The following is a 10,000-nucleotide window of genomic DNA, read 5'->3' as shown; positions in this document are numbered from 1 at the left end:
TGGCAACGTCTCTTGTAGTTTCTCAAACGCTTCAATCACTTTTTTCTGGGGAAACAAAACGCTAAAGCAGGAATCATACGTATTTGCAGGGAAAAATCGGCGTCGGTTTGGTATTTAGTTTGGAGACCTTCATTTTGCACCTTACGGTATATGCTTTGAGATAAGTGGTAAAAACATCCTTTAACGGTTACGTTGGGGAAGATCTCTTCAATAGCACTCCTAGCAGCTTGTTCAAAGTCTATTAGGAAGGTCTTGGGATTAAGTCTAGGATTTATAGTGAGGAGTTGTTGGTAGATATCTTCATATGTTGCTTGTTGTTTATTTGGTAGCAGAACATACACACACGGAATAACTCTTTCAGAAGTTAAGCAATGAATAGTGTACAATTGGTAAAATAACTCGGGTACAATCTTAAAGGTACCGTCTCCAAACCAATTATCTGATTTCTCCAGAAGGCTAATGTTTGTTGGTGTTGAAAATAAAAGGAGACGCTGCTCTATCAATCCACTATCATAAAGAAGAAAATCTTCACCACTAGAAGTTTTCTTGTACTCGGAAGGAATGACCATGTCTGATAGGCTTGATGGGAAGGAGGGTGGGGAGCACCAGCAGCTTGTTTGTAGCGCCTTATTGCACGACGAATATGTCTCACCGGTGGTAGTTGAGTTGCAGCACCACTTGATATCGACTCAACTGTTTGGGAAATTTTTATTTTTGCTGTGCAAGTCTCTTCGGTAGGCAATAGATTTTTAGCCTTTATTTCCTGTTGGACTAACAGGACTTCACGGCGGGGTTGGTCAACATCATGGGTGTGATCATTTACATGGCCAACTACTTCATTTTCACAAACTTTTATTTTCGCTTTACAGTTATTATGGCGGCGTTTTTCACATTCATAAGATGTAACATTATTTGCCAATTCCTTCTGCTTCACATAGATGTATCCTTCGTAAATAAGCTTCATTTTGCCACGTTCACTTCGGACGAACTCCATGATGGGTGATGTTACTTCTTATATTTCTGAATAGTCACTGGATCCTTCTTACTTTTTTTCTTTTTTGTAAACATTTGTTTGACTATACAGTTGGCGATAACTTTCAGAAATTAACTAACTCGTACGACCGATTACCTAATTAGGAAATAACTACATAAATGGTAATAAATTTAGGGAATAGATACAATTATTTCTTAAATGACCAATTATGTAATTAGGAAGAATATCTTCATAAATAGTTACTAAAAAGTAATTACGTAAATGGCAATAAATTCCAAAGCATTTGTCCAAGTGGCAGTGGTTTTACGGGGGGCAATTTTGTCCCTTTCCCGGGGGCGGTAGTCCTACGGGGGGCAAATTTTCCCGGGGGTGGGCAGTTGTCGGGGGACAATTTGTCCTGGGGGCAGTTGTTCCCGGGGGCAGTTGTACCTAGAACAAAGTATTCATCTAACTTATAACTACTACTTAGTCAATTAATTCCATAAAATATATATTATATATATTATTATATAATATATTATATATATATATATATGTTGTATATATATATATATATATATATATATGTGTGTGTGTGTGTGTGGTGTGTGTGTGTTACGCATAATGTGGATAATTGCCTAATGTGAACATCAGGCAGAAAATTGCCTTATGTGTACATTAAGCAAGCAGTTTGCATAAAGTTTACAATTTGTTAACATTAGGCCAAACATGCCTGTTGTTCAAATTATGCAGCTCAATTTTGCCCGATGTGAATACGACTGCCTAATCTAAACATATATTATGGTTTAGTGTAGAAATGGAAATTAATCCAACAGACAACCCACGGGAGGTTAAAAGAGAATGCAACATGGTAAATGTAGAGACAGTTTAAAGAATTCCAATTTATTTGAATAAATACAAACATAATTAATGCAATATCAGTTAAAGAGAAATAAGTCAATAGATCTCAGGGTTCAGTTGAGTCCAGTAAGAAATTTGTGCCCGGGTGACAGCGCGGGTTGCATTTAAATTTTTTTCTTAGGCAGCTGCATCGTCCTGATGTACATTGAGTAGTACATTGACACTTTACGTATATATCTTTGCCCACCAGTGGCTCGTGCTGTTGCTGTTCTAATCGATAGGCAGATATCAGGAACCTCTTCAGATTTTATCAGGGGCTGTTTGATTGCACTTAGATCAGCTGCTGTAAATTTTGGTCCAAGAATTCCCTCCCGACAACCTACAGTGGTATAGTCCATCTTGTTCCTTGAGGACGACCACTAACAGATTTTTAGGATCTGTTGGACCACGATCGACATCCGGGACCCTCAGCGTAGCACACTGACCAATGGATAATGGTTTAAGTGACAGACCCAAAGTTTCGAACAACACTCCAGTTATAGAAGTTCGTCATTCAATTCACATTAGGCAAAATACCCTCGCCTAATTTGAAAATCATGCCTAATGTTGACAATAGGCAAGTAATTTGCCTTTTGTAAACATTGCGCAAAACTAATTGCCTAATATGGAGATTAGGCAACTTTTCTGCCTAATGTTCACATTAGGCAATTATCCACATTATGCATAACATATATATATATATATATATATATATATATATATATATATATACACATATATATATATGTATATATACTATTAAAAAATCACAGTAGATGCACGTGACTTCATTAAATAAGCGAATACCACAGGAAAATGATAGTCAGAAATCTAAGCGCTTTCGTCTTTACTAAGACATTGTCAAAGAACGAATGAAATACAATTAGAGAGAACGTTATAAGGTAAACAAAAAGATCAAGAATACCAGATGGTTAATGGTCAAAAGGGTAAAAATTATAAAGATAATCCAGGATTATCGGATATCACAGAAACTACAAAGTATCCGTATAGTTCAAAACATGTAAAAACTGAATATATTAATTTTGTTGCTTACATTTATTTACAGCTTTTTTCATTATGAAGGCATCAAGTTTAAATACACCAAGACTTAAATTTAGAACATTTCCCTTATTTGACTTGATGAAACAAGATTCAATGATATTCCTTTTAACTGTGTCATTACATGGGATTAAGGTTCTTGCTTGACTCCAGTTAATAGGATGATCTAAATATCTCATATGTACGAATAATGCATACGATATTTCCCCAGTTCTCACAGAATATTGGTGCTTTTTGAGACGTTGTGAAAGAGATTTACCGGTTTGTCCGTAATAGACTTTATCACACTTTTTACAAGGAATTTCATATATGCATGCCGGGAAGATCTTTGAGAGAATTTTTTATTACTAAACTCTTGACATTAATATTACTGAAAACAACATCTCTGTTAAAAAGCTTTAAAGCTCTACGAATTTCTAAAAACCTTTCATCATAAGGTAATTTTAGAATGTTATGCTTACTAAATTCAAGTTTGTCATTAGTTAAATAAAATGTTTTTCTAGCTCTTTTCCATGCCATATCTACAAAAGTCCTTGGGTATTGAAGTTTCAATGCAATATCATAAATAGTTTTAATAAACTGCGGGCTACAGACACGTAAAGCCCTTAGGAAGATCCCAGAAAAAGCAGAGAATTTAACATTTTGATGGTGACTGGAGTAGTAATGAACAAAGGAGGCAATGATAGTTGATTTCCGAAAGACTGAAAATGTGAAATTTCTATCATTCTTATGAACTTTCTTGATGTAACTGTCCAGAGAAATGATAAATATGAATTATCTCTTTAATTTTAATTTTTACCTTTTGACCATTAACCATCTGGTATTCTTGATCTTGTTGTTTACTTGATAACTTTCTCTCCAATTGTATTTCATTCGTTCCTTGACAATGTCTTAGTAAAGACGAAAGCGCTTGGATTTCTGACTATCATTTTCCTGGGGTATTCTCTTACTTATATATATATATATATATATATATATATATATATAATATATATATATATATATATATATATATATATATAACATCTAGATTGTTACACTGATGCAGCCTTCAAAATAGATAATAATAAGTGTCACAAATGGAGACCGAGTATTTTCAGTATATCATCATTAGTTGTTGGGCAAAGCTATTCAGTATTTCAAGAAATACATGTTTACTAAAATAAATCCGAATCAGTTGTTTATATTTTGCAAGATGGCACCAAATTTGCCAGTGTAACTCATTGAAAGTTATATTCGTTGATATTCTTAGCATCAAATACAAAAATTAATGCTGTTTGTTCTATTATCCCTATTATTATGATTTCACCTTTTAATCCGAGTAAAACATTTACATACTTTGAATGGTTAACAATGAAAATGTGTCTAAAAAGATCATTGCATTTCCCGGGGAATCCCCGGATTATTTTCTAATTGCCTTGAAATCCTGGGATCCAAAATCGGGCTCAAACTGGAAAACCTAATTGTGACCTGACCTTACTTGAGATGAGCTTGTTTCACTTCTCATTTCAACCAACGTCACTAGTGAATATTGGCTCTTAGGTAGCAGGCTATCGAAACTGTTATTAATATTATTATATATTATTATGCCTATGGATGAAGTTTATGTGGGATGATAGCGTTGGAGATAACAATTATTTTACCAAACTGTTGTCAAATATTATTGTGTCAGTTTAACCCTTGAATAAAGAAAGAACGGTAATAATTAGTTCTGCCTCTAGAGAGTAAAATAGTTCTGTAAATTTATGATGGAAAGAAAAGTACATAACGTCGACAAATTGGTCAACTATATTGCTCAATTGTATACAAAGTACAACAGACAGAATTAAAATGTTTATTTCTACATATAGTACACATTGTCCTTGGTAAATGCTGCAAAGATAATTTACCTATCTTTAAAGATTGCTTAGAAAATAACCATAATGTAGTTGCCATATCTACAAAACCTTATGGCTTAACCGTGGAAGAAATATACCTGCAAAATTAAACTTTTTTTTTTCTGCATGAAGTACATAGTGCATAAATCATGTGACAGGCTTGACGGACAGCCGAGAAAAAACGTTTTAAAAAGTACAGTTTCCCAACAGATTCTGCCATTGTTTACATAAGAACCATCGCATAGCGATGGCGCCAGGCCTGGTGCAGTGCACGTCACAGACTGGTCTGGCAGCTCTGAGCCTGTTATACGCTGTCCAATCTCTCCACTCTATAGTCTATATCTATGCTTGCTGCCTCCCTGGACTGCCGCTGTCAAAGACAAGACGACCCACCAAGGGAGCAAACGGCAAACGACTGTTCCCATTAAAACTACAGCTCAACCTTACAGCCAAGTTTGTTTCCAAGATAGACTTGTTGAAAGGATATTATCAAATTCCCTTAGATGAGAATGCGAAGCTGCTGTCAGCTTTTATTACTCCTTTTGGACTATATCAGTATACTGTTCTGCCGTTTGGTCTGATGAATGCACCCGCAACATTTCAACGAGTGATGGATCAACTGCTAGGATCAATAGAAGGAGTAGGTGTATACCTAGATGACATCGCGATTTACTCTACAACGTGGGAAGAACATCTGAAGATTCTGAGGAAAGTTTTCAAGAAACTACAAGAAGCAGGATTAACAGTCAACCTAGAGAAGAGTGAGTTTGGAAAGGCAACTGTACAGTATCTTGGGTTTGAAGTTGGGAAAGGCCTTCTTGCTCTAGTAAATGCTAATGTAGAAAGTATCCGTAAGGCTACCCCACCTACTACCAGGAAACAGCTACAGAGATTTTTAGGCATGGCTGGTTTCTATCGTCGTTTTTGCCCAAATTTCTCAGCCGTAGTAGCTCCTCTGACAGACTTAACTAATCCCAAAGCTAAGTTTATTTGGACTCCAGAGTGTCAAGAATCCTTTGAGAAGGTAAAAGCCATTTTAACTTCAAGACCAGTACTTCAAGCTCCAGACTTCGACAAGAAATTTGTGATACAAGTTGATGCGTCAGACTGTGGCGTTGGAGCTGTTCTACTTCAAGAAGATGAAAATAATATCTACCATCCTGTGTGCTTCATGTCTACAAAACTGAAAAAACATCAGAAAGTATATTCGACAATCGAAAAGGAAACTTTAGCCTTAATCACCGCATTGAAAAAATTTGAAGTGTATGTGAATAGACCTAGGAATGAAGAAATTTTAATATTGTCTGATCACAATCCACTGTCATTTATCCAGAAAATGAAAAAATCACAATCAAAGACTGACCAGGTGGTCTTTGTGCCTGCAACAGTATAACTTAAGAGTGCAGCACATTAGTGGCAAAAACAATGTAGTTGATGATTATTTATCTCGTTGCGAATCGTTGGATTCAACACCGTGATAAAAAATCATCTGGGGGGAGGTATATTATATATTGCTACTTTCAAAATGCATGTTTTCCCCTCTTTGAAATGTCATGTAGATTGTGCAACATTTTTTCAGATTCCTAGATAGCTTAGAATAGGATGTTTTAAAATGTGTGTTCAGATTTCGCATTAACGTATTGTAAAAGAATATATATATAACGTAAAAAGAGAGAGAACTTTGTCTGTTCGAAACTGTGAATATTTAACTTTTATGTCGACACTTTAAGATTAGAGTCTGCGAGATCCGTTTGCTTCCCTACTCTGTCAGCGCGTTTGATAGCGAGCTCGACTCAAGCGTTGTCATCAAAACATGTCAATTTTAATTGTCGCCCAGCCTCCGTCTCAATCGAGTCGGGTACGTCTTTCTTTTTTTTAACAGACTCGTCTTGTACGTGTATATCTTTGTCAAGTCCCACGTGGGTGTTGCACATTTTGTATGTAAGATTGCGTCAGATTTCAGAACTTTCGAGAAGCTTTCGTGCCAAGAACGTTTTGACATCTGCCCCTCTCCAGCTTTTCCGTGAAGGAAGAGATTTCATTCGATCATAGAACCTCGAGGCAGTTAGATCTCCCACTCTCTCTCTCTCTCTCTCTCTCTCTCTCTCTCTCTCTCTCATTCGACATCATTGAGATTATATTAACGTAACGTAAATTGGTCACTCGTAACATTTTAGAATTTCATGTTTGATGTTTCTTAGAATTTATTTAGTGTTATTTAGTTTCTTTTGTGGAATCTGAACAGACATTATTTCGTAACGGCGCCTGGTTTTTGTGAAATTGTGTAAGACAAGACTGCAGCAGAGAAAGAAATTGGTATACCAAGGTAAAGTGTGTTATATTTTTTTTATTAGTTGCAACTAATAACGGATAGGAATTGTGTTTAACTAATGACTGATAGGAACTGTGGTTAAATAATAACCGATGGTTGTGAAGGTTTGGTAAAAACTGTTGGTTACAGTGTTTTGAGTGAAAAAGATTTACACTTTTACACATTGCTGATTTTTTTTTTTGTGTGTTTGTGTCTGTTCCATTGTTTGTGCATTTATTCATTTTCTTATTGAAGTGTGTCTTTTTATTTTATATTTTCGTTTGCATTCACAATTTAGTTGACTTAGTTATTTTCATTGCTTTATCATTACACATTTAAATTTAACACTTGTGAATTAATTTGTATTTACTTAGAATTCTTTTCAAGTTTTATTGTTGTTTAGCACTTGTGAATTAATTTCAAATTTTCAATTATTGCCTAACACTTTTGAATTTCAATTGAATTAATTTTCTTGAATTTTGTGATAAATTAATTTTGATTTAATTTTACTTAATTTGATTCAAGAATTAATCAAACTTTACTTTGTTTTCAAGTAACAGTAATTTTCCCTGATATTGTGAATTTCACTTATAAATTTTGAATTTGATAATAAATTTTTGTATTTAAAATTTTTATAAGTGTTTTAATTATTACACCAGTATAATTATATTTGATTATGACTATATTGATGATAGGTAGAGACATAGAGTGGTAATTGATTTGCTTTCCTTCAAGTAACTTGAAGTGACTTAGAACCAGGGAAGTACTTAGAGTTTTAAAGTTGTTGAAGGAGTGATGCCCTTTGATTAATTTAATTACTTACAAGATTACCTCACACCTGTTTTGATGAACTTAGTCTGATTTTCTGCAATACTGGTAAGTGTTAAGGGGTCACTGTTGCCTTTAGTGTATTCAGTCGTTTAAACGTGTTATGAGGGTTCAGGTGTTTGGCTTTTGGTGAGGTAATATTTGATGCAAGGTAACCAGATACTTGGCACTTCGTAACAATATATATAAATATATATATATATATATATCATATATATATATATATATATGTATATATTGTGACGAAATGGCCAAAGAGTATCTGGGTCTGGGCACCATGAATGCTTGGGGGGAAGCGGCCAAAGATCTGGGTCTGGACAACATTATTGTTGGGTCTGGAACACCCTTTATAATTGGGGCACAGTTTAATCAAGTACTTGGTTATTGATTACCTCACTACAGCCAGACACCTGACCCTTCATCACAAATACTAAATGACTGAATACTCTAAAGGTAACAGTGATCCTTTATAGGACTTAACAGTCAAGAAAACAATCAGTTTTAGTTCATAAAGATAGATGTGAGGTAATCTTAATTAAAGGGCATCACTCCTTCAACCATTTTAATCTAGGTATTTCACTGGTTCTGATTCATTTGAGGAAAACAGCACAATTACCACTCTATATTTCTACCTAAACAAAATAAAATATATTATACTGGTAGTAAATGAAACTCTCAAAAAAATTTTAAATAAAAAAATCTATTTCTAAATTCAAAATTTGTACAGGAAATTCACAATCTCAGGGAAATTGTTATTACTTGAAAACAAAAGTTTAATTAATTCTTGAATTTATTATTAAACGAAATTAAACCAAAGTTTATCAAGAAAATGATTAATTCAAATTATAGAGCAATAATTAGATTTGAAGAGAAACTTAATTAAATGCAAATTAGTTCACAATAATTAGATTAAAACAATTATAAAATCAAAACTTATTCAAACTAATTAAACAAAATGAAGAGAATGCAAAAACACAATGTATAATATGAAAACAATTAAAGCATTGAGAATACAAACATTAAGCATATAAAATGGACATGTCAAAAACATAAAGCAAAAGAAAAATGAATAAAAATAGTAATTTTATCCAAACACTGTAAAATAAAACCTCGGAGTACACTTCAAAATATTTTTGAATTACTTTCATACACAGTTGCAACTTCTCACTCAAAAGAAACGGCCTGTTACAATCTTCAACATCTTCAACACTTTCGTGGGCGCCTTCACAAAAATAATAATATTAACACTAGGCTCAGATTCCACAAACAACACGTATATTACTAAGAAATTAGACATAGCTAGCAATATTGAGTGACCAATTTATATATAAACATGAAACAGTCCCGCAAGAGAGCGAGAGAGAGAGAGGGAGAGACAGGCATAACAGCCTAACACATGCAGTTAAGTCTCGAAATCGAATGCCTTGTCCTATGGCGTGAAAAATGGCGCACCAGGGCGAATGGGGCCACTTGGGTGAGCAAACAAGGTCGAGACGAAAACATATTAGGTCATCCCTCTATAGGAATATATGGTATGGGGCCCCTTGTCTGCGTTCACGTATGAGGATGAATAGGTCCCTTACATTCGTCACGGGACCGCTTAGGACGATAAAAAATTAGTTTAACTCATCTATTTTCAAGGGGTTGGGTAACAGTAATTTCTGCTCGGACAAAGCAGTCTCTCTCTTTGCACCTCTTACGCTACTTTTCCTCTTTCTGCCTTATGCATGTTTACAAAATGAAATTTCTCACCACTTAAACATGTTCTTTAAATATGGGAATCTCAACACAAAAATATACATTTCACAACATTATGCACAGTTTCTGAGGGGAATTACTTGTATTACCAAAGTCATAATTGCATTACAAAACTTACATTATAAGATTATTATTATTATTATTATTTATATATATATATATATATATATATATATATATATATATATATATATATATATATGTGTGTGTGTGTGTGTGTGTGTGTGTGTGTGTGTGTGTGTACACACACACACACACACACACACACACACACACACACACACACATATATAT

The 10,000-nt window shown here is 34.2% G+C and overlaps 1 protein-coding gene across 1 annotated transcript in view; it reads left to right on the top strand.

Moving 5' to 3' along the window:
• LOC135218446 (uncharacterized) overlaps positions 1-10,000 on the top strand; it is a 94,530-nt gene that overhangs the window by 80,066 nt on the left and 4,464 nt on the right. The window lies entirely within an intron of this gene.

The sequence above is a fragment of the Macrobrachium nipponense genome, chromosome 9 (genome assembly GCF_015104395.2).
Source record: "Macrobrachium nipponense isolate FS-2020 chromosome 9, ASM1510439v2, whole genome shotgun sequence".
Taxonomy (NCBI): domain Eukaryota; kingdom Metazoa; phylum Arthropoda; class Malacostraca; order Decapoda; family Palaemonidae; genus Macrobrachium; species Macrobrachium nipponense.
The sequence above is the reverse complement of the archived record's forward strand: the minus strand, read 5'-3'. Positions and strand labels throughout refer to the sequence as shown.